Source organism: Eptesicus fuscus, chromosome 20 (assembly GCF_027574615.1).
Source record: "Eptesicus fuscus isolate TK198812 chromosome 20, DD_ASM_mEF_20220401, whole genome shotgun sequence".
Taxonomy (NCBI): Eukaryota; Metazoa; Chordata; class Mammalia; order Chiroptera; family Vespertilionidae; genus Eptesicus; species Eptesicus fuscus.
In genome coordinates this window covers 2,896,027-2,920,184 of record NC_072492.1, presented here as the reverse complement: position 1 = coordinate 2,920,184, position 24,158 = coordinate 2,896,027, and the positions used below count along the sequence as shown (strand labels likewise).

General features: G+C 42.3%; 1 protein-coding gene across 1 annotated transcript in view; it reads right to left on the bottom strand.

Annotated features, from left to right (window-relative positions):
- The window catches only part of SPECC1 (sperm antigen with calponin homology and coiled-coil domains 1), a 249,879-nt gene extending 226,319 nt beyond the window's left edge, over positions 1–23,560 (bottom strand). Inside the window, exon 1 of the mRNA XM_028132220.2 lies at positions 23,553–23,560. The gene's annotated coding sequence lies outside the window, so the exon portion shown is untranslated. The remainder of the gene's footprint in view (positions 1–23,552) is intronic.
- Between the last annotated feature and the right edge of the window lie 598 nt (positions 23,561–24,158).

The following is a 24,158-nucleotide window of genomic DNA, read 5'->3' as shown; positions in this document are numbered from 1 at the left end:
TTAGACAAAGATCTTATATGCATGAATGCATTACCTATGGACACAGACAATAGGGTGGCGAGGGCCTGGCGTGGGGTGGGAAACCAGGTGGAGGGGAGCTATGGGAGGAAAAAAGAGGGACATCTGTTATAATCTCAACAATAAAGACTAATTTTAAAAAATAAAAAAAAAAGATTTCACGTACTCAGAAAAAAAAAAGATAGACTATGTGCCCTAGCTGGTTTATCTCAGTGGTTAGAGCATCAGCCCGATGACTAAAGGGTAGTGGGTTCGATTTGGTCAAGGGCAAGTACCTCAGTTGCAGGCTCGATCCCCGGCCCTGGTCAGGGAGCGTGCGGGAGGCAACAATCAATGTGTGTGTGTGTGTGTCTCTTTCTCCCTACCCCTCTCCCATTCCTCCTCCCCACCACTCTCTCTAAAAAAAATAATAATGGAAAAAATATCCTTGAGTAAGGATTAAAAAGAAAAGGCAAATGTTGGTGAGGATGTGCAGAAATTGGAACCCTTGCATTTTATTGGTGAGAATGAAAAATGGTACAGTATGGAAAACAGTATAGAGGTTCCTCAAAAAGTTAAAAATAGAATTATCATTTGATCCAGCAATCCCACTTATGGGTATTTGTCCAAGAGAACTGAAATCAGGATCTCTAAGACAGGGGTCCTCAAACTTTTTAAACAGGGGGCCAGTTCACTGTCCCTCAGACCGCTGGAGGGCCGGACTATAGTTTAAAAAAAACTATGAACAAATTCCTATGCGCACTGCTCATATCTTATTTTGAAGTAAAAAAACAAAACGGCAAAAACACCCGCATGTGGCCCGCGGGCCGTAGTTTGAGGACGCCTGCTCTAAGAGATGTTAGCACTGCTATGTTCATTGCAGCACTATTCACAATAACCAAAAAGTGGGGGGAAAAACCCATACCACAGATGTCCATCAACTGATAAACAGATAAAGATAATGTGTACATCCACACAATCGCATACTACTACTCAGTCTTTATAAAAAGAAGGAAAGTTGACAATATGTGACAACATGGATGAACCTTAAGAGCATGATGCTAAGTGATGGCAGTCATAGAAAGACAAACACTGCATGATTTCACTTATGAGATATCTAAAAATAGTGAAACTCACAGAATCAAAGAGTGGAATGATGGTTGCCAGGAGCTGGTGGAGGGGAAATGAAGCGATACTAATCAATGGGCATCAGTTCCAGGCCAGTGAGATGATTAACCTCTAGATCTGCTGTTCAATCGTCAACAATAATGTACTGCACACTTAAACACCCATTAAGAGGACAGATCTCCTGTTACGTGTTCTTTGTACAGTAAAACATAAATTATCAAACAAAAGGATAGTTATCTCTGGGTAGTGGGATGATGGGAAATTTAATTTTTTCTATGCTCTTAAGATTTTTCTACATTAGTTATAATGAACATGAAACCATTTTCTCATTTAAAATATACTGTTTAAACATAACAATTACGTATCCTGAAAGCATCAAGCTCTTTTTGTGACTTGTTGGCTTACACTGCAGAAAGTAAGTTCAACTCAAGAAAGTCTTTTTCAATTGCAGAAATCATTAGACCCTGGAAGAGACTTCCTTTGCAGAGACTATGAAATCTGTACTTGTGGGTTCTCTAAGAACAGATTGCGGTGATGGGCTACAGGGGCCTGTGGAGGTGTTCACTTTCATGGGGCGGGCAGTGTAAAGGGGTCTGACTCTAGGAGCTGGGTCCTGCCTGAGTCCAGACCAACGCTGACGGAACCCTCCGTGCAGGCTAAGCTCACAAGTGCCGTAGGGGGAACCTGCTAGCTCTCCACAAAACAGAATTTTCTAAACCTTAGCCAAACATCAAAGCCTAAGTATGTCCTCTTTTGCTCTTGGAAAATAAATTTATCAAACCTAAAAATAACTGGGACAAAGCCAAAAGATGAAAATGACTCTAAATGGGATTCAAACAGATGTTTGAGTAATTTTTGCAAAGCCTGTCAGAGTAAGAGTCCTCAGGATCCTACATTACAGCAGAGAGGTGCCCAAGAGATTCTGCTATGATACAGTGTAAAAGGGCACATTCCCAGAGCCTAGAAAGGGTGAAAACTGCCTGGGTTGCTAAGTTTCATCTAGTCAGCCACAGATCCTGTATTTATTACCAAAAAATGAGTATAAATAGAAATTATCTGATGAGTTAGCAGGTCAAAATGGATATCCTAATATCTATATATATAAAACACTAATATGCTAAGTGTCCTTCTGACCATCTGACCAGTCGCTATGATGCGCACTGACAACCAGGGGGCAGATGCTCAGTGCAGGAGCTGCCATGACGCACACTGGCCATTTACAAAGAAATGGCACCGTGGACCTGGCATCGACAAAGCAACACTCGGCTTCCCCCCAAGTGGGACACAGGCCCTGCCACTATCCCAGAGCAACAGCCCACCAAATCGCAGCCAACGCTGCCAAGACCCCATGGCGCAAATGCAGCCCACAGCCCAGCCCAGCCCAGAAACAGTCACTGTGGGTGCCAGGTAATAATGTCACGTAGCAATGCCCATCTTCCTCTCCCTAGGGACTAGCCTCCTTCGAGTTTCTTCAGCACAGGAACACAACTTGCTTTATAGCCAGGTGCAAACATTTTACACTTTAACCAAATGAAATCTGATGGTATTTGTATTTTTCTTTCTGACTTATTTCACAGCAGTCAGACATCCCTCTCGCAATCCGGGACCACTGGCTCCTAACCGCTCACCTGCCTGCCTGCCTGCCTGATCGCCCTAACCACTCTGCCTGATGCCCCTACTGCTCCCCTGCTGGCCTGATCCCCCTAACTGCTCTCCCCTGCTGGCCTGATTGCCCTAACTGCTCTCCCCTGCTGGTCTGATTGCCCCTAACCACCTCTGCCTCAGCCCTGCCTGAAGGATGTCCAGTCTAATTAGCATATTACTCTTTTATTAGTATAGATACTAGATGCTTATGTCAAATTTAGTATTTTATTTAGAACTAGTGGCCCAGTGCACAGATTCGTGCACATTAAAAGGAAATTAATTAGAAGAAATATTTTAATATCGCTATTCGCCCTTTCTCTATAATAGAAGTGTCAACCAAATTCACAATCGACAATGACAGATGGAAACACACACGTGTGATTCGTGCCAGCAAGAGCTTTGTATGTATTGCGTATGTGTGAGTCAACTTAACTGAGTCTTATTCCATTGTATATACGTACAAATTCTTACTTAACCAATCTTCTATTGATGGGCACTTGGTTTGCCTCCATATCTTGACAATTGTAAATAACACTGAAATGAACACAGGGGTGCAGACAATCTTTTGAATGAGTGCTTTGGGTTTCTTCAGATATATTCCCAGAGTGAAGGCGCTGGGTCTAAAGCAGTTCCATTTTTAATTTTTTCAGGAATCTCCATAAAATTTTCCATAGTGGCTGCACCAACCTGCATTCCTACCAACATTGCATAAGGGTTCCCTTTTCTCCACATCCTCTCAAACAGCTGTTATTTGCTGATTTATTGATGACAGTCATTCTGACAGTTGAGGTGATATCTCACTGTGGTTTTAATTTGCATTTCTCTGATAATTAGTTACATTGAGCATCTTTTTTCTTTTTTTAATTGATTTTTAGAGAGAGAGGAAGGTACAGGAATACAGAGATAGAAACATCGATCGATGAGAAACATCATTGATTGGCTGCCTTCTACACACCCCAACTTGTGATGGAGCCTGCAACCCAGGCATCTGCCCTGACCAGGATTTGAACTGGCGACCTCTTTGGTTCATGGGCCAACGCTCAACCACTGAGACACACCAGCTGGGCATGTTGAGCATCTTTTCATATGTCTATTGTGCATCTGTATGTCTTCTTTGGAGAAATGTCTATTCGGGTCCTCTGCCCATTTTGTAACTGGACTGTTTGTTTCTTTAGTGTTGAGTTCTATGAGTTTTTATAAATTTGGGATATTAATCCCTTACCATATGTATCATTGGCAAATATGTTATCCCATTCAGTGGGTTGTCTTTTTGTATTGTTGATGGTTTGCTTTCTTGTGCAAAAACTTTTTACTTTGATATAGTCCCATTTGTTTATTTTTTCTTTTGTTTCCCTTGCCCAAGGAAATTTATATATAAAATCTGGCTAAAGACAAATGTTTGAGATTTTACAGTCTATGTTTTCTCCTAGGCATTTTATGGTTTCAGACAATCCATTTAAGTCTAATCCATTTTTATTTATAATTGTACTAGAGGCCCAGTGCACGAAATTCGTGCACAGGGGGGGAGGGGTGTCCCTCAGCCCAGCCTGCACCCTCTCCAATCTGGGACCCCTTGAGGGATGTCCGACTGCCCATTTAATGAGCAGTCGGACATCCCTCTCACAATCCAGGACTACTGGCTCCCAACCGCTCACTTGCCTGCCTGCCTGATTGTCCCTAACTGCTTCTGCCTGCCAGCCTGATCACCCCCTAACCACTCCCCTGCCAGCCTGATAGATGCCTAACTGCTCCGCTGCCAGCCCGATTGCCCCTAACTGCCCTCCCCTGGTGGCCTGGTCACCCCTAACTGCCCTCCCCTGACGGCCTGGTCGCCCCCAACTGCCCTCCCATGCAGGCCTGATAACCCCTAACTGCCCTCCCTTGCCAATCCCACCCAACTGCCCTCCCCTGCAGGCCTGGTCACCCCTAACTTCCCTCCCCTGCAGGCCTGGTCCCCCCAACTGCCCTCCCCTGCCCTGCTGGCCCTGGTAACCCCTAACTGCCCTCCTCTGCTGGCTTGGTCACCCCTAACTGCCCTCCCCTGCCAGCCATCTTGTGTCCACATGGGGGCAGCCATCTTTGTGTTGGAGTGATGGTCAATTTGCATATTACTCTTTTATTAGATAGGATATGGCATAAGAATGTGGTCTAGTTTCATTTCTTTATGTACCTGTCCAATCTTACCAACACCATTTATTGAATACAGTGTCTTTACCCCATTGTATGTTTGCCTCCTTTGTCATATATTAACTGCCCATATAGTTGTGGGTTTATTTCTGGGATCTCTATTCTGTTCCACTGATCTGTGTGACTGTTTTTCTGCCAGTACCATGCTGTTTTGATTACTATAAACTTGTAGTATAATTTGATATCAGGTAGCACTAAACCACAAAATTTGTTCTTTCTCAAGATTTCTGTTGCTATTCGGGGTCTTTTGTGGTTCCATATAAATTTTTGGATTATTTTTACTAGTTCTGTGAAAATGCCATTGGTATTTTGAAGGAATTACATTGAATCTATATATTGAATTGGAGTGTATGGACATTTTAATGATTTTAAATCTTCTGATCTATAAGCACAGTATATGCTTCCATTTATTCCTACCTTCTTTAGTTTCTTTTTTTAGTGTCTTATAATTTTCCAAGTACAGGTCTATTACAAAAAGACCCTCTACTTTCTTGGCTAAATTTATTTGTAGGTGTTTTTATTTATGCAATTGTAGATGGAATTATTTTCTTAACTTCTCTTTCTGACAATTCATTATTGGTGTATAAAATGCAACTGATTTTGAATATTAACTTTGTATCCCGCTATTTTGAATTCATTTATCAGTTCTAATAGTTTTATGGTGGAATCTTTAGGGTTCTCCATATACAGTACCATGTCACCTGTAAATAATGACAGCTTTACTTCTTCCTTTCCAATTTGGATGCCTTTTATTCTTCTTGTTGTCTGATTGCTATGACTAGGACTTCCAGGACCATGGTAAATAAAAGTAGTGAAATTGGACATTCCATCTTATTCCTATCGTAAGGGAAACCCTTCTAGGTTTTCCTTTTGGAATATGATGTTAGCTCTGGGTTTGTTATATATGGCCTTTATTATGTTGAGGTATGATCCCTCTATTCCCACCTTGGTGAGAGTTTTTATCATCAATAGGTGCTGGATTTCATCAGATGCTTTTTCTGCATCTACTGATAGGATCACAACATCTTTATCCTTTATTTTGTGTATGTGGTGTATCATATTAATTGATTTGCGTATATTGCAGTGACCTTGCATCCCAGAAATAACTCCCACTTAATCATGGTGTATGATCTTTTTAATGTATTGCCAGGTTCATGATGGTGTGCTAATATTTTGTTGAGAATTTTTGCATGTGCACATGGGGATGTTGGCCTGTAATTTTCTTTCTGTGCAGTGGCTTTGTCTGGTTTTGGAATTAGGATAATGCTGACCTCATAAAATGAGCTTGGAAGTGTTCCCTTCTCTTCAATTTTTTGGAATAGTTTGAGGATATGTGTTAGTTCTATGAATGTTTGGTAAAATCACCTGTGAAGTCACTTGGTCCAGGACTTATATTTGTTGGGAGGTTGTTTTTTTTTATTACTGATTCAATTTCGTTGGTTGTAATCAATCTGTTCATAGTTTCTGTTGCTTCTTGATTCAGTCTTGAAAGATTATATATTTCTATGAATTTATTTATTCCACAATATTTAATTTGTTGGCATATAGGTAGCTGTTCATAATATTTTCATATAATCCTTTATATTTCTGTGGTGTCAGGTGTTTTTTTTCTGATTTCATTTATTTGAATATTCTCTCTTTTTTCTGAATGAGTCTGGTTATCAATCTTGTTTATCTTTTCAAAAAACCAGCTCTTGGTTTCATTGAAATTTTGTAATTTTTTTTTTACTCTATTTCATTTATTTCCTCTGATCTTTTATTATTTCCTTCCTTCTACCCAATTTGGGCTTTGCTTGTTTTTCTTTCTCTAGTTCCTTTAGGTTAGATTGCTTAGTTGAGATTTTTCTTGTTTCTTGAGTTAGGGCTATAGTGCTATTTATTTTCCTCTTAGGACAGCTTTCGCTGAGTCCCATAGATTTGAAGATCTCCCTTTGCATGTGTTCCTTCTGAAGCTAATTGGGTTCTGCTCTGATGTGGTTTGCCACCCAGTATATTGGTTCTGGGGCTTCTTGGTGGGGGAGGAGGGAATCTGGTGCAGGTCAATATCAAGAGCTACCTGTGATGGACCTGGGTGCATGTGGTAGGAGCCAAGCTGCTACCAAGTCCGGCTTCCACGAGTACCAAACCTGGGGCAGGTCAGCCAATAGCCCAAGGCACCCCAAGATCCACCTCTGTCTGCTGGCTGCCTGTTAGATTCAGTCACTCAATGAGTCTCTGGTGGTAGGTGAGTAGTGTGTGGTAGATTCCAAATGGGTCACAGGTCGTGTTCACCACGACTCTTCCAAAAAAGTTTGCACAGCTGGCCTAGGCTGATCGCAGCTAGCAGACACCTCTGCAGGGTGTGAGCTTGGCCAGGCAGGGCACAGGGAGTTGTGAGGGTGGGGCTGGTGCATCCTTCTAGGCTGACTTGGCATGGAGTGGAGTGTTCAACCCAGGAAAGATGGTGTCTGTGGGCAGTGTGGGAGAGGGACTCAGCACAGGGACAATGACAGTTGTCCCTCCAGCTCTCTCCTCAAAACCACACAACCCAATATTTTCCTGTATGACTCCAGTCCACTCTGAGCCTCTGTCCCTCCCCCGGAGCCCAGTGTAGTGCCAACAAACAAGATTTTGTGTGTCGTTTCAAGAGGCTCCTGGGTTTCTCTGAGACTCCAATCTCTCTCTGGTGGATGAAAATTCCACTGATTTTCACAGCCAGGTGTTAGGTAGCTCCTCTTCCCATCGCTGGTACTCAGGGCTGGGGAGCCCATATGAGGCTGAGACCCTTTGCTCCTCAGGGGGGCCTCTGCAGCTGAGATAGCACTCCAATTCTTGACCGTGGCAGGTGGCTGCAGGGCCAGTTCTCTATGTGTCTCCACCCTTTCTACCAGTTTTTATGTGGCTTCTTCTGTAAATCCTTGGTTATAAGACTTCTTCCTGTTCAGCTAGTCTTCAGTTGGTAATTCAGGCTGATTGTTCTATATATAATTTAGTTGTAATTCCAGTTTTGTTCTGGAAGAAGATGAGTAACTTCCACCGACTTCTCCACCATCTTGGATTCCACCCAAAAGAACTCTTTTTTTTTTTTGTTGTTAAATATATTTTATTGACTTTTTACAGAGAGGAAAGGAGAGGGACAGAGAGCTGGAAACATCGATGAGAGAGAAACATCGACCAGCTGCCTCTTGCACAACCCCTACCGGGGATGTGCCCGCAACCAATGTACATGCCCTTGACCGGAATCGAACCTGGGACCTTTCAGTCTGCAGACCGACGCTGTATCCACTGAGCCAAACCGGTTTCGGCCAAAAGAACTCTTATTCTAAGAATTTCCCAGTCAGATGTAACTCAGAAAGGGGAGGTCATTTACCTGACTGTAACCACAGGTCAAGCATTTTCACTATTAACAAAGCTGATATCACCCAGGCGGCGTGGCTCAGTGGTTAAGCATCGACCTATGAACCAGGAGGTCGTGGTTCAATTCCCAGTCAGGGCACATGCCCAGGTTGTGGGTTCAATCCCCAGAAGGGGGCGTGCAGGAGGAAGCCAATCAATGATTCTCTCTCATCATGGATATTTCTATCTCTCTCTCCCTTTTTCTCTGAAATCAATAAAAATATTTTTTTAAAAAAGCTGATATCCAATTTCCATCAGTTTGATTCCTAACTCTTATTTCTTCACTGGTTATGAACTGTCTGTATTTGTGCTGGTGGGTGAGGAGAGAATGATGTTGAAAATTATTTTCCCAACTTCCAACAACCACCTTTGAACCTTTGCTCCCACCTTCGTCTGTGTACAGGGAGGGACTTCCCTCAATCCACAGAAAGCAGAAGGAAGAAATAAATAAATATAAAGGCAGCAATTAAAGAAATGTAAAGTATTTTTTAGAATGGTCTTAAATATTAATAAAACTAAAAGCCAGTGTCTTAAAAGGACTAAAAAGATAGAACCTCTGGCCAACCTAATGAAGGAAGAAAAAAAAAGAAGGTAACCAACCCAAAAACAAAAGAGAGGACATAATTACATATGTGGATTTGTAAACTAGGCAAAACAGATAATTTTCTAGGAAAATATAGATTACCAAAATTAACTTAAGAAACAAACAGTCCCACAGAAAAAAAAGCAAAGGGTAGGAAAGGGCAATTCACAAAAGGAAAATACTACTAAGCATATGAAAAGATGTTTATTCTACTTAATATCCAACAAACATGAACTAAAGCAATAAGATATTTTATAGTAACCTAAACCCATCATAAGAACTAATATATTTTTATACATCTTTAAATTGACTTCAGAGAGAGGAAGGGAGAGGGAGAGAGAGAGAGAATCAATGATGAGAAAGAATCATCAATTGGCTGCCTCCTGCATGCCCCCTACTGGGGATCAAGCCTGCATCCCAGGCATGTGCCTTGACCAGGAATCGAACCGTGACCTCATGGTTCATGGGTTGACTCTCAACCAGTGAGCCACACCAGCCAGGCTAGACGAGTGCCAGCAAAAATATAGGAAACAGGCACTTTCATATACTTGTGTTTATGGCTCTTAAAAGGCAGGTGCAGTAGAGATTATAAAGCAGGAGTTCTCACACTTTAATCTCTATATTTGAATTTTTATAAGAATGTGATTTTGTATTGTACCTAAAATTTAAAAAACTGAATTTCTAAGTCCATATTAACAATGACTAATACCATAATTGTCATTATATGTTTAAAATTGGAGAACAAAGTAATCTGAAATGACGACATAGACTTAAAATAGTTTACTGATCTGAAACATAATAGGTAAGAAAAAGGAGAAATAGGCAAACAAGCAGTAAAGTACCGACTGATGTGATACAGAAGAATACCACACATGTAAAAACATTAGCTACTGAGAGCAAAACCCTGTGCTACTCACCACATACCTCTCTGCCCTCGCAGAGCGCCAGCACAGAGCACCTAGTAAACGTTTGTTGAATAAATGAAAGAAAAATGGCATGAAAATCTATCAAAGGTACTCTGGAAATCCAAATTCAAAATAAACAAGCAAAACAATTTTGTTCACATATAGTTCACAAATATGAACCGTAAAATTATTTTCACTGAAATCCTGCTACACTCTTAATATAACCATTACATTTGGAATTTAGACTTGCACTGGGCATTGTTCTGCAGCTAACCTTCAGTCAAAAGGATGTACTTTGTCTGCTTAGTCTGTCACTATTTTCACAATAATGTTCGTAATATTTGTGCACTGATATTTATATTTATTAAAATTCATAGCTTTCATCTTTTTCTATTTTCTCACATTATATCAATTCACATAATTGATACAGCAAAGTGTTTCAACGAAGCATAAAAGTTGGGTTGAGAGTAATATGAATACACCTCCTCACAGCCATAAAGATCACTCTTGACCAGGACTAAAATGCAAGATGGAGAGATGCATGACCTGTATGCCAAGTGCATGCCACAGAGGCAGTTAAAGAAGAGAAGGCAAATAGGCAGTACAATGGCAAATATTCAATAACTGGGACTTATCGGACCATTGACCCATTTGCTCCTAAGGCTAGAGTGCTTTAGCGTTTTTATGCAGCTTCTGACATAGTGGCAGACAACCATGTGCCCCTTCATGCACAGTGGCCTCTTTGGTAAACCAACTACGTTCTTCCTCAAGGGAAACATAATGTTTCCCAGAGCAAAACTGACGCATTTCATCACCAAACAACAAGATCAAAACAAGCCCTGGCCGGGTGGCTCAGTTGGTTGGAGTTTTGTCCTGTACATCAAAAGGGTTGCGGGTTTGATTCCCCATCCGGGCACACACCAAGGTTTTGGGTTCAATACCCAGTCAGGCTCATACAGGAGGCAACAAATCAATGTTTCTCTCACATGGATGGTTCTCTCTCTCTCCCTGCCTCTCTCTCTCTCTCTCTCTAAATCAATAAAAACATATCCTCGGGTGAGGATTTAAAAATAAAAAGATCAAAACAACAAAAAAGAAAAGAAAAGATAAAGGAAATGACTCAGGCTACTCCTGAAGACTTAGCCATGGAAGGCAGTTAACAGCGGTCCGCGTTGGGGGTTTGGTGGACAAAGCTGACACCGGTCTTGGTAGAATCTCTTACCCATTGACTTGGGACAGAGGAGGGACCTCTTTACTTGAGAGAGAAGGAAAAGAAGAAAGAATGGGAGGAACCAAGATGGCGGCATAGTTAAACAACTAATCTGCTGCCTCACACAACAATTTCAAAAATACAACTAAAAGACAAAAACGTCTACCACCCAGAACCACGGGAAAGCTGGCTGAGTGGAAGATTTACAACTAAGAAGAGAAAAGAGCACAATCGCTGAAAAGCTGAGGTACGGAGGCACGTGAATCGGGCCGGTGGCGGGCGGCTGGGTGCGCGGCTTTTCTTCAACCCGCAGGGAGACAAGCTCCCGATCACTCTGAAATCCAGTTTCTGGGGACACTCGGGGGACCCAGACACCTACGGGGAGAAGCTGGACTCTCGGCCATCGGGTGGGAAAGTGAGAGTGACTTTTTTGCGGTGGTGCGCCCAGCAATCATTGTTTACTGCACTGGAGCGAGGGGCGCAGGGACTTGGAAACTTGGAAAGGCAGAGACGGCTGACGGCAGCCATCGCCGTTGGCCACGCCCCAGCCTAGTGACGCCCTGAGACCCCGCCCTGCCCTAAAACCCCGCCCCGCACATTCTACAAACCCGCCCAGGCTCCACACAGCGGCTTTTGCATATAAATGGCCTGTTCTGGAGCAGCCCAACCAAATTAACTGCAGCTCCAGTCAGACTGCTCCAAAACCGCCCAAGCAAAGGAGGAGAAAACTAGCCCTTGCTGTAGCTCCTGCTGGGGGACACACAGTACACAAGGGTACACCAAGAGTGTCCACCTCAAGTAACTGGGAGGCTGACCCGTTGAACTAATAGGACACCTAGTACACAAAACTACCCTACCAACTTAGGGAAGCAGAGAATATGAGAAGGCAAGGAAACAGATCACAAACCAAAGAAATGGAGGAGAACAAGCGACTGGACATAGAGTTCAAAACCACGGTTATAAGGTTTTTCAAGAATTTCATGGAAAAGGCTGATAAATTCAATGAGGACCAACTAGAAATTAAACATACACTGACTGAGATAAAAAATATTATACAGAGACCCAAAAGCAGACTAGAGGATTGCAAGAATCAACTCAAAGATTTGGAATACAAAGAGGCCAAGGACACTCCTCCAGAGAAGCATGAAGAGAAGAGAATTCAGAAAGTTGAAGATAGTGTAAGGAACCTCTGGGACAACTTCAAGCGAACCAACATCAGAATTATGGGGGTACCAGAAGAAGAGAGAGAGCAAGATGCTGAAACCCTATTTGAAGAAATAATGAACGAAAACTTCCCCCACCTGATGAAAGAAATAGACTTACAAGTCCAGGAAGCGCACAGAACCCCAAACAAGAGGAATCCAAAGAGGACCACACCAAGACACATCATAATTAAAATGCCAAGAGCAAAAGACAAAGAGAGAATCTTACAAGCAGCAAGAGAAAAACAGTTAGTTACCTACAAGGGAGCTCCCATACGATTATCAGCTAATTTCTCAACAGAAACCATGCAGGCCAGACGGGAGTGGCAAGAAATATTCAAAGTGATGAATACAGGAACCTACAACCAAGACTACTCTACCCAGCAAAGTTATCATTCAGAATTGAAGGGCAGATAAAGAGCTTCACAGATAAGAAAAAGCTAAAGGAGTTCATCACCACCAAACCAGCATTATATGAAATGCTGAAAGGTATTCTTTAAAAAGAGGAAAAAGAAGAAGAAAGATAAAAATTATGAACAACAAATACATACCTATCAACAAGTGAATCTAAAAGTCAAGTGAATTAAAAATCTGAGGAACAGAATAAACTGGTGAACTTAATAGAATCAGGCATAGAATGGGAGTGGATTGATAATTCTCAGGGGGAAAGGGGTGTCTGTGTGGGGAGTATGGGAAGAGACTGGACAAAAATCATATACCTATGGATAAGGACAGCGGGGGGGGGGGGAGGTAAGGGAAGAGGGGGGGTGGAACTGGGTGGTGGGGAGATATGTGGGGAAAAAGGAGAAACAATTGTAATCTGAACAATAAAGATTCATTAAAAAATAAAAATAAAAAAAAGAAGAAAGAATGGGTGCTGTTTGCCCTGGCCAGTGTGGTTCAGTGGCTAGAGTGTCAGTCCACACACCAAAGGGTCATGGGTTCGATTCCTGGTCAAGGGCACATCCCTGGGTTGCAGGTTCGCTCCTCACCCCTGGTCAGGGCACATGCAAGAGGCAACCAGCCGATGTGTCTCTCTCACATTCTCACATCAATGTTTCTCTCTCTCTCTCTCTCTCTCTCTCTCTCTCTCTCTCTCTTTCTCTCTCTCTTTCTCTCTCTCTCTCTCTCTCTCTCTCTCTCTCTCTCTCTCTCTCTCTCTCTCTCTCTCTCTCTCTCTCTCCCTTCCCTTCCTCCCTTCCACTCTCTGAAAAAGCAATGGAAAAAATATATCCTCAGGTGAGGATTAACAAAATAAACAAACAAAAGAATGGGTGTTATTTAGTGTAGACTTGTATCTGGGCAAATAGATACACAACAAACTGTGTGTTAGGAACACAGATGCAGCCCCACATTGAAAAACACATCTCTAATTGTTTAGCTGTTACTTGAGCCTCCCTCCCTTCTCTCGCTGTATGTAGACCCTGCTCCATCTCCCTGGGTAGGTCTTGTCATTCTGGCCGACCTCCTTTCCAGTTCCCTAACTTATAATCCTTACTCCTCCCTGGCACAGCCGTTTGTCCTGGGCTGCCTATCTAAGTAGTGACGCCTTCAGCTTAGCCTCAGACCCTCCTCCGTGGAAAGAACCCATCAGCAACCAACAGACTTGCTCTCTTGAAGCCCTGCCCTGCCCCCGTCTGTAGGATCCCAGTGTAGGTCCCTAGCAGTAGGGATGAAGTATTGAAGCATCTTTGAATCACACTCTGTCATAGTCCTTAGTGGAACGGATGAAAATGTACTGGTTCTGCTTCTGTACTGGACCTCCATTTTGATGCAATGTTAAACACAAATGTAGTTCCCTTTCCGTTACTGTATTTATGACCTCAATTTGACCAACAGTAGATGAACACTGAACTATGATAAGTCATGAAATAAATAAGCTGATATCAGCAAGTCACCATTTTAACAATTACCATGGTGACAGTGGGCATGAAGACTATTTAAACATCTTATTAGGCACAGATATTAAAACTAATGAAATCATGGGGACATTTGTTATTTTTGAAATTTTAATGAAGAAGGTGATTAGTCCAATAATATTTTAGCTACTATTTTTAAAGCAACTATGACAAGTCAAACACCTTTGTAAGGTTTTTCCCTTAAGTTGCCACATTTAATTCTCAAAAGCTGCTATGAGCTAGGTATGTTATTTCGGGGCAGTTGAGGAAACTGGGATCAGAGAGGTTATGTAATTTGCTCAAGTTCACACAACGTGTGTGTAGAAAACCAGAGTTTGTCCAGGACCTTATCTAACTCTAAAGTCCACAACTTTTTCCATTTCCCTACATTGCACCTCTAATAAGTGGCAGCACATTTTAAGTTTTACAACATTGGCTTCTTACTGCTACCGAAGATAGCTGGAAATAAAAGAAAGGAAGCAAAGGGAGTCAGTCATTATTGAACATAATCAACTGGGGAGCAGGCACCTGTTCGCCTCACCAGGAAGCTACAGCCTCACCCCCACCCCGCCCTGGGAATCACAGCATTGTCCCTCCAAGGGGATTAACACCCCTCCTTTCCTGCCTCCAGTACCAGATTGGGGGGAAGGGGGGGAGGCACGGGGCAGAGGGAGGTAAGCACATGGGCAATAGAAGTCAAAATGGTGCAGGGGAGGTGCTTGACCATAGAGGCCTGTCAGTATAGCCTGGGAAAGGGATCATTGGACAGGGTGAACCCATAGAAAGCCCAGGAAAGCTTGGGAAGTTGATTGGCTATTTTGAAAAATCTCTTGGTTACAATCCCAGGAGACAAAGAAGAGCATGGGTTCTCTCTCTTCGCCCTCCCTCCCCAGTAATGCACTCCTGTTCCTCGTGTACACTCTCACCCAGAAACACGCAGCCATGCGGGTCTAGGCCACCTGGGGCCCGTGACAGACCACACGAGCGCCAAAGGGCGAAGCTCTAATATGAAAGGACACTGGCCTTTATTTGGCCTCGCTGAAGACAAGGCTGGACTTTTTCCATGGCAGGATGGATGGAGATGGGACATTGGAAACCCAGGGGCAGCCTTCCTGAATAAACCTTGCCACACCACAATCTCCCACCCATGGGTCCTTAGAATGCTTCCCTCATGACCCCATGGAAGAACCTGATTTCCATCAGCATCATTACCAGATATTACCCCAACGTCATTCACTTTCATGCCTCTGCTTTATTTTCTCCATAAAAACAAATCACTATCTAAAATTTTCTTATTTATTGCCTATCTCCCCACTAGATTACAAACTCAAAGAGAGGAGGGTCCTTGTCTGTTTCATTCCCTATTGATTATCAGTACCTAGAACATTATTTAGCATAGAGTAGATAATCAATTAATAATTGTTAAATTAACAAAGAATGAAGTTTAAAAGAAAAATCACTAAAGCAAATGCTTATATAAATATACATTTAAAAATATATTTTTATTGATTTCAGAGAGGAAGGGTGAGGGAGAGAGAGATAGAAACATCAGTGATGAGAGAGAATCATTGATCGGCTGCCTTCTGCACGCCCCCTATTGGGGATCAAGCCCACAACCTGGGCATGTACCCTGATTGGGAATCGAACTGTGACCTCCTGGTTAATAGTTCAATGCTCAACCATTGAGCCACGCCAGCTGGGCTAAAAATACATTTTTAAAGACAGTATTTGATAAGGTCAAGACAGAATTAAATTATAACTTTTTAAAAGAAATACCCAAGTGCTTATTTGGGACATACTGTGCTAAAAGATCATAACCACAAAGACGTGCTTCTATAGCTCTGAAATTATGCCTGAAAAAGTTCCTCTTGCCTTGCCCAGCGTGGCTCGGTTGGTTGGGTATCCTCCCATGCACCCAAGGGTTGCAGGCTCAATTCCTGGTCAGGGCACATACCCAAGTTTCGGGTTCGATACCCTGGTCAGGGTGCATGCGGGAGGCAACCAATCGATGTTTCTCTCTCACATTGATATTTCTCTCTCTCCCTCTCCCTCCCTCTTTTCTCCCCCCTCACTCTCTTCCTCATTTCCTCCCTCCCTCCCTCCCTTCCTTCCTACCTCTCTAAAAGCAATGAAAAATCAACCTCGGGTAAGGATTTTTAAAAATAAAAAAAAATAATTAAATTTTTTTTAATTAAAAAAGAAAGTTCCTCTTTACCAGCTTATGCATTCATCTGTCTAAAAAATAGTACTAATTTTTTTCCTGGAGAATATCCATGACCAGTTTCACTAAAGGGGGATGCTTATTAAAGTGAAAATATCAAGTATGAGTCTAAATTAGTGTCAGTATAGTCCAGAACAACAACAAAAATACGAATTTCCTCTTCCAATCTATATTCATTTCCTATATCGCTGGGGAGCTGGGATACGAGAATGTAGAATAACCAACCAAAAGTCCTTAGTTCCATCAGCAAAATCAATTCAAAGCAAGTAATCCTATCAAGTAACAATGAGCAGATTATGCCCAGAAGAATCATCCAGAACATCACTATGAAGATATTACTAAAATATTCCAACATGACTTCTCTCCAAAGTAATTTCATTAAATTAGTATTTAAAAAAATATTGTAAACCTAGCCCTAGCTCGTGTTGCTCACAGGTTAGAGCGTCAGCCCACACTCTGGGTCCAGGGCATGTACCTCGGTTGCTGATTCGATCTTGGCCCCAGTCTGAGCATGTGCAGGAAGCAACCAATCGATTTGTGTCTCTCACATCGATGTCTCTCTGTCTCTCTGTCTCTCTCTCTCTCTCTCTCTCTCTCTCTCTCTCTCTCTCTCCTTTCTCTGTCTCTCTGTCTCTCTCCCCCCACTCCTTTCCTCCCTTCCACTCTCTCTAAATCAGTGGAAAAAATATCCTTGGGTGAGGATTCACAGTAACAACAAATATATATATTATAAGCCTAGATTTTTTAAAGTTTTGATACTGATACATGAATAGACAAACAGATCAACCACAGAATAAAAAAATAAAAAAAGAACTAGGTCCAAACACATACAGGAATTTAATATACCGATAAAGCTGGTATTCCCAAGGAAAGGATGGATGGACTCAATAAATGGTGTGAGACAGCTGCTCAGGCACTTGGAAAAAGTATAGGTGAGCACCCTGCTTTAATCCTTATACCAAAAATGACTCCAGCAGTACCAAATACTTCAAAGAAGAACCTGAAGTACGGCAGCAGAAGAAAACACAGGAGAATCTTTACAGTCAGAATGGGGAAGGTCTTTCTGTTTATAATAGGAAAATGCAAGAACTATTAAAGAAAAAAAATCAAGTACATAAAAACCAAATCTTTCTGAATACTTAAACACAGCACAAACACAGTTAAATAAACACCACTGAGTGAACTGGTATGTTTACTCATATCCAGAGAAAGAGTGATTTTTTTTTATACATAAAGGATTCCTACAAACCCAAGGAAAAAAAACACCATTAACCCCAAATAAAAACATGCAAAGGCAATACACAATTCACAGAAAATATAGATGGCTCTTCAACATATATGATGCTCAACCTCACTCTTAATAAAGGAAATGCAAATTAAAACTACGAATATATTTTACTTATCAGCATGGCATGTTAACATCACCATGTTAGTGAGAATGTACGGAAATTAGCATTTTTGCTACTAGGATATATATTGATAACTTCTTTGAAGGACAACTTGAAATATCTATTACAAGTACATATATTCTTTGTGCTACAACATGAATGAGTCTTCAGATATTATGCTCACTTAAATAAGCCAGTCAAAAGAAGACAAATACTTATGATTCCACTTATATGAAGTACTTAAGTAGCCAAAATCACAGAGACAGGAAGTAGAATAATGATATCAGGAGCTGTTGTTTAATGGGTATAGAGATCCAATTCTGCAAGACAAAAAGGTTCTGGAGATTGACTACAAACCATGTCTCTGTACTTAACACTAGTGAACTTAAAAAATGATTAAGGTGATAAATTCTACATTATGTGTATTTTAGCACACTTAACAAAAAAACACACACAAAGACAAACAGCCCTGACCGGTGTTATCAAGTGGTTAGTGTTAGGTCTGATCAAATAACTGAATCGATACCCCTCCCCTGGGAACTCCCCTTTAGGCCACTTCACAATGGACATTCCACTTGCTTAGACCACATTCCACTTGCTAAGACCATTATCTCTCCCCTATGGAGTTCCCCAGAATCCGGACCTGCACAGAGAATTCTCCGCCCAGAAAAAGCCTGCCTAGAGTCTTTTAAAAACCTCTGACTCCCTGTCTTTGGGGGCTGGTACCATTTGGGGGCTCAGCCCATCTGATATTCAGATGACCTAATCCTCCTATATAATAAAGAGCTAATATGCTAATTAGACCGAACAGCAGAACGACCATCCGGACATCCTTCCAGATGACCATCCAGACGACCTTCCAGACAAAGCCGGGTCTGCGAGGGCCAGCCAAGGCAGCGGGGGCTGCGAGGGCCGAGCCCCTTGCACGAATTTTGTGCATCAGGCCTCTAGTAAATTTATAATCCCTTACCAGTTTGGCCTTGTGTGTTCCTCTTTTGGTGACCCTAACATTTGGTGCCGAAACTTGGGAGGGTTCCACGGGGATGGGGAGCCATCATCACCCCAGCTTCAGTCATCCTGAGTTTGCTACTTTGAGAGCAGTAGGCAGCAGCAGCTCGACCTGGGCTTACCTCTGAATTCTACTCGGGTGACTCGATTGCCGGCCTCAAGTAGGCCTCCCTCCCTTATTGACCCTCCCGAACCAGCCAAGGAGGACACCAGATCGGGAATCTCTCCTCCACTGCTGACTCTCAATCCCACACCCGCCAATCTTCTCTAGGTGAGTGACGTGCCACAATTTCCCTCGTCTTGCGTTCTCTGCCCACTCTCTCTCACTGACTTCTCGAAAGTCTCTCATCTCAAAAGTCCTAGTGCTAGGCCACAAGACTCCTCAGCCATTTGACTTTGGATCCTTCTGGATGGGGGACGCCCAGTCCAGAGCGTCACCTCTCGTTTCTCGTGGCGATTTGTTTAGCAGTGGGGACACCTGCCCTAAACAGTCACCTTTGGATTTGTGGTCTGTCACTCACCCTTCCTCTCTCGTGGGCCACACCATACTTCCTCTGCACACTCACGGGGGAGATCATGCCTCATTTAACAGTTAGGGCATTGGCACATGCACCCAAGGGTCATAGGTTCGATTTCCAGTCTAGGGCATGTACCTTGGTTGCAGGTTCAATACAGGGCCCCTGACCGGAGCACGTGCGGGAGGCTACCAATCAATGTGTCTCGTTCATATTGATGTTTCTCTCTCTGTCTCTCCCCCCGCTTCCTCCCTCCCTTCCCTCACTCTAAAATCAATGGAAAAAATATCCTTAGGTGAGGATTAACAAAAAAAAGGACAAACATTAAGTAAGAAAAAAAAATCTAACTTATAAGCTAATCATAAGACTTACAACTAAAACAAAACACAAAAAATTGAAAATTAATGAATGGAAAAAAATATTCCATATAAATGCTAACAAAAATAAAGCAGGTGTAGCAATAGTGGTATCAAACAAAACATAACTAAAATAAAAAATATTAAGATGACTATTTTATTCCCAAAAGGTACAGTTCATGAAGATATAAAAACTATGAAGTTTTAAGCACCTAAAAACATAGTGTATATATATATATATATATGTATATATATATATATATACACACACACACACATATATATATGTGTGTGTGTGTGTGTGTGTGTGTGTGTGTGTATCAAAAACTGATAAAAATAAAAGAAACCAAATAGAAATCATAGTGGAAGTCTTTAACACAACTCTCAAAATCAATAGTTCAAACAAACAAACAAACAAAAATAAGTTGATACAGAGAACATAAATTATAATTAAGATAAATATAGAACTTTGTACCCAATATATTCAGGGTCCAGAGAAAGGTCACAAAACTGACAGTTAATTAGGCTACAAATCTGTTTTTAATCTGCATCTTTATTTCAGCAATATGACAGAATAGAGATCCCAAACATGCCAGCTATAAAAACATCTTTTAAAAGTTCCAAGAACAAATGTAAAAATAACTTTTAAATAAAGGACTAGAGAAATCTAGTGAAGCCAAAATTCAAGAATGCAGCTAAAAGAAGCAGTGAAAAATGAAGAATACAATAACTGAAATAAAGAATACACTAAAAGGAATCAACAGCAGATTATATGAACCAGATCAAATCAGTGATTTGGAAGACAAGGTAGCAGAAAACCCCCAATCGACACTGCAAAGAGGAAAAAAATTTTTTCAAAAAGAAATGAGGATAGTTTAAGGGACCTCTGGGACAATATCAAGCATAACATCATTAGCATTGAAGGGGTACTGAACTAGAGAAAGAGCAAGGGATTGAGAACTTATTTGAAGAAATAATAATTGAAAACTGCCCTAAACTGGCAAAGGAAATAGACATACAAGCCCAGAAGGTACAGAGACACAAGATAAACGCAAAGAGATCCATACCAAGACTCATCATAATTACAATGGCAAAGATTAAAAATAGAGATTCTTAAAAGTAGCAAGGAAAACGCAGTTACTTACCTACAAGGGAGCTCCCATAAGACTATGAGCACATTTCTCAACAGAAACTTTTCAGGCCACAAGAAATTGGCATGAAATATTCAAAGTGGTGAAAAGCAAGGACCTACAACCAAGACTACTCTATCCAACTAGGCTACCATTTAAAATACAAAAAGAGCTTCCCAGAAAGAAAAAGCTAAAGAAAGTTCATCACCACAAAACCAGTACTACAAGAAGTGTTAAAGGGACTTCTTTAAGAACAAGAACAAAAACATAAATGTGAATAATGAAATGGCAATAACTACATAGCAATCAATAATCACTTTAAATGTAAACGGATTAAATGCTCCAATCAAAAGCCATAGGGTAGCTGAGTGAATAAGAAAATAAGACCCATACATATGTTGCCTACAAGAGACCCACTTTAGATCAAAACACACACACAGACTGAAAGTAAAGTGATAGAAAAATATGTTCATGCAAATGGAAACAAACAGAAGAAAAGCCTGGGATAGCAACACTTACACCAGATAAAATAGACTTTAAAACAAAGACTGTAATATGAGGCAAAGAAGGATACTTCATAATGATAAAGGTATCAATCCAACAAGAGATTATAACCCTTGAAAGCACAGGAGCATCTAAATATATAAAGCAAATATTGACAGATAAGAAGGGAGAGTTACAGTAATACAGTCTTAGTAGGGGACATAACACCCCATTGTTATCAATGGATAGAGCTTTCAGACTGAAAATCAACAAGGAAATAGCAACCTTAAATGACACATTAGATCAGATGGATTTAATTGATATTTTTAGAGCATTTCATCTCAAAGCAGCAGAATATACATTCTTTTCAAGTGCACATGGGACATTTTCCAGGATAAACCACATCTTAGGCCACAAAACAAATTTCAATAAATTTAAGAAGACTAAAATCATATCCAGCATCTTCTCTGACCACAATGGTATTAAACCAGAAAACAATTATAAAAGGAAAAATATAACCTGAAACACACACACACACAAAGAGGTCAAATAACATGTAACTAAACAATGATTGGGTTAACAATAAGGTCAAGAAGGAAATCAAAAGATACCTTGTGACAAATGAAAATGAAAACACAATGACCCAAAATTTATGGAACACAGTGAGAGCAGAGCTAAGAGGGAAATTCACAGCAGTATAGGCCTACATCAAGAAACAAAGAAACTCTAACAATCTAACCCTATATCTAAAGGAAATAGAAAAGAACAACAAAATAAGCAGAAGGAAGGAAATAATAAAAATCAGAGAAAAAATAAACAAAATACAGTCTAAAAAATAAAAACACAATACAAAAGATCAACAATACAAAGAACTGGTCCCTTGAAGGAAAAAAGAAAGAAAAAAAGATAAACCTTTAACTAGATTCATCAAGAAAAAAAGAGAGAGGACACAAATAAATATAATCATGAAAGAAGAGAAGTGACAACTGACACCACAGAAATACAAAGGATTGTTAAGAAAACATTATAAAAAACTATATGCCAACAAATTGGACAATCTGGAGGAAATGAATATAGTCTTAGAAGCATAGTTTTCCAAGACTGAATCAAGATGAAGCAGAAAATCTGAAGGGTCCTGGGTTCGATTTTGGTCAAGGTCACATACCTTGGTCGCAGGCTCAATACCCTGCCCTGGTCAGGGCACGTGTGGAGGCAACCAATCAATGTGTCTCTCTCACATCACATTGATATTTCTCTCTCTGTCTCTCTCTCTCCCTTCCACTATCTCTAAAAAAAAAAAAAAAAGAAAGAATGAAGAAAATAGTAAACAGGTAATTAAAGCTAATAATTACTAACCTAGAAAATAGTAATAATAACAGCAATAATGTTTAATTTGAAGAGCTAAGCCAAATGGGAGGTGACTAGATAAAAAACCCTAAATAAAACGTTAGCGACTTGAACAACCAATAGAGCGTTTTAAATTACCCTAGGATTTTAGAAACAGAGTATCTAGCAGTATAATCACCTAAGTTAATAATTTTAAGAAGAAAACCACATGGTCATATCAATACATATTATGTAAAAGCATTTGGGGGGAGGAAATCAACACGTAACCCTGACTTTTAAAATTCTTAGTAATTAGACATAAATGGAAACTTACTTAATACGACAAAGAATATACTAGTGAAGGTACAGTGGGAGCATTCCCCTAAAATCAAGCCTAAAACAAAAATATCCTATTTAACTTTAACAGGCAACACTGTAGAGAGAGGGTGGTCGTTGGAAGACAAGGAATAAGCAGCACAGATGTTAGGAAGAGATAACGGTTGTTTCCTAATAGACGACAGAGCTGTCTCCCTAGAACAGCCAACCAACCGGCGAACGGTTAGGCCGGTGGGGTTTACCCAGCGCTGGCCGCCCCGCTACCGGCGCTTGCTCTGAGGTGGACCCTGGAACGGTCTTTTCTGCAGAGCAAGGTCCTGGGATTGACCAGCCATTGTCCTCCCTCCCCCCGCATCTTAACGGTGAAACGACATGGTATTTGAACTGGGTAACAAAAACCCCCTGAAGCCGGAGTTTGTTCTGAAGGGCTGACTGTGGTTCTGCTGAAAACACTTATCTCTGCCTCCGGCCGGGCAGCTGCTGAGGGCGCAGCCCCGCCGACCGTCCCCGGCAGCGGCGGGAGCGCACCTTCCCGCCCCCGCTCCGCAGGCCCGCGCCGCGTTACGTAAACTGTGCCGGCGGCCGAAGCGCCCCCGAATAAAACGGAGGCTTTCGGGGTCCAACTTCCCTTAAAAGATAAGCACACAAAACTAATCTTACTTTCAAGGTATCTGGGAAGGAGGCTGCTCCTCCACTCCGACAGCCTCGCGGCACCTGACACCCACGGGCCCCCGAGCTCGCCTGGGGCTCTCGCCGCGCACCCCGCTGACCCCTCCCCGGCCGGCCCGGGGCAGGGGCCGAGCCGTGGACGCGGAGCGTGGCCAAGGGCGTGGATCGCCGACATCACACCGACCCCCCCCCCCCAGCCCCCGCCGGACAGCCCGAGGACCTCTCCCCGCCCACGCACCTGTCCCACCACCACTGCGAGGGCGGGGGCGCCCTCAGGCCGCAGTCGCTGGGAGTCCCCTGGTCCTCGGTCCTGGGCTCCGGCGCCAAACCGCGGGCGGGCGGGCGGGGAGAGGACGCCCACCTGCCGCTGCCACCTGCGGCCCCGGCCTCGCGCCCCGACTGGGTGAGCAGGACGGGGCTGGACGTTAGTCCCGGGCTACGGGCAGAACCCGCCGGGCGGACGGGAGGGTGGACAAGAGGGCGTCGGGGAAGGTTGGGGAGCCGGGGCCGCCGCGGTGCCCACCGCTGCCCGCCCTCCCTCTCCAAGGGCAGTCCTGCGCCCCCGCGCCCGGACCCCGGGCCCCGCGCTGGGCCGTC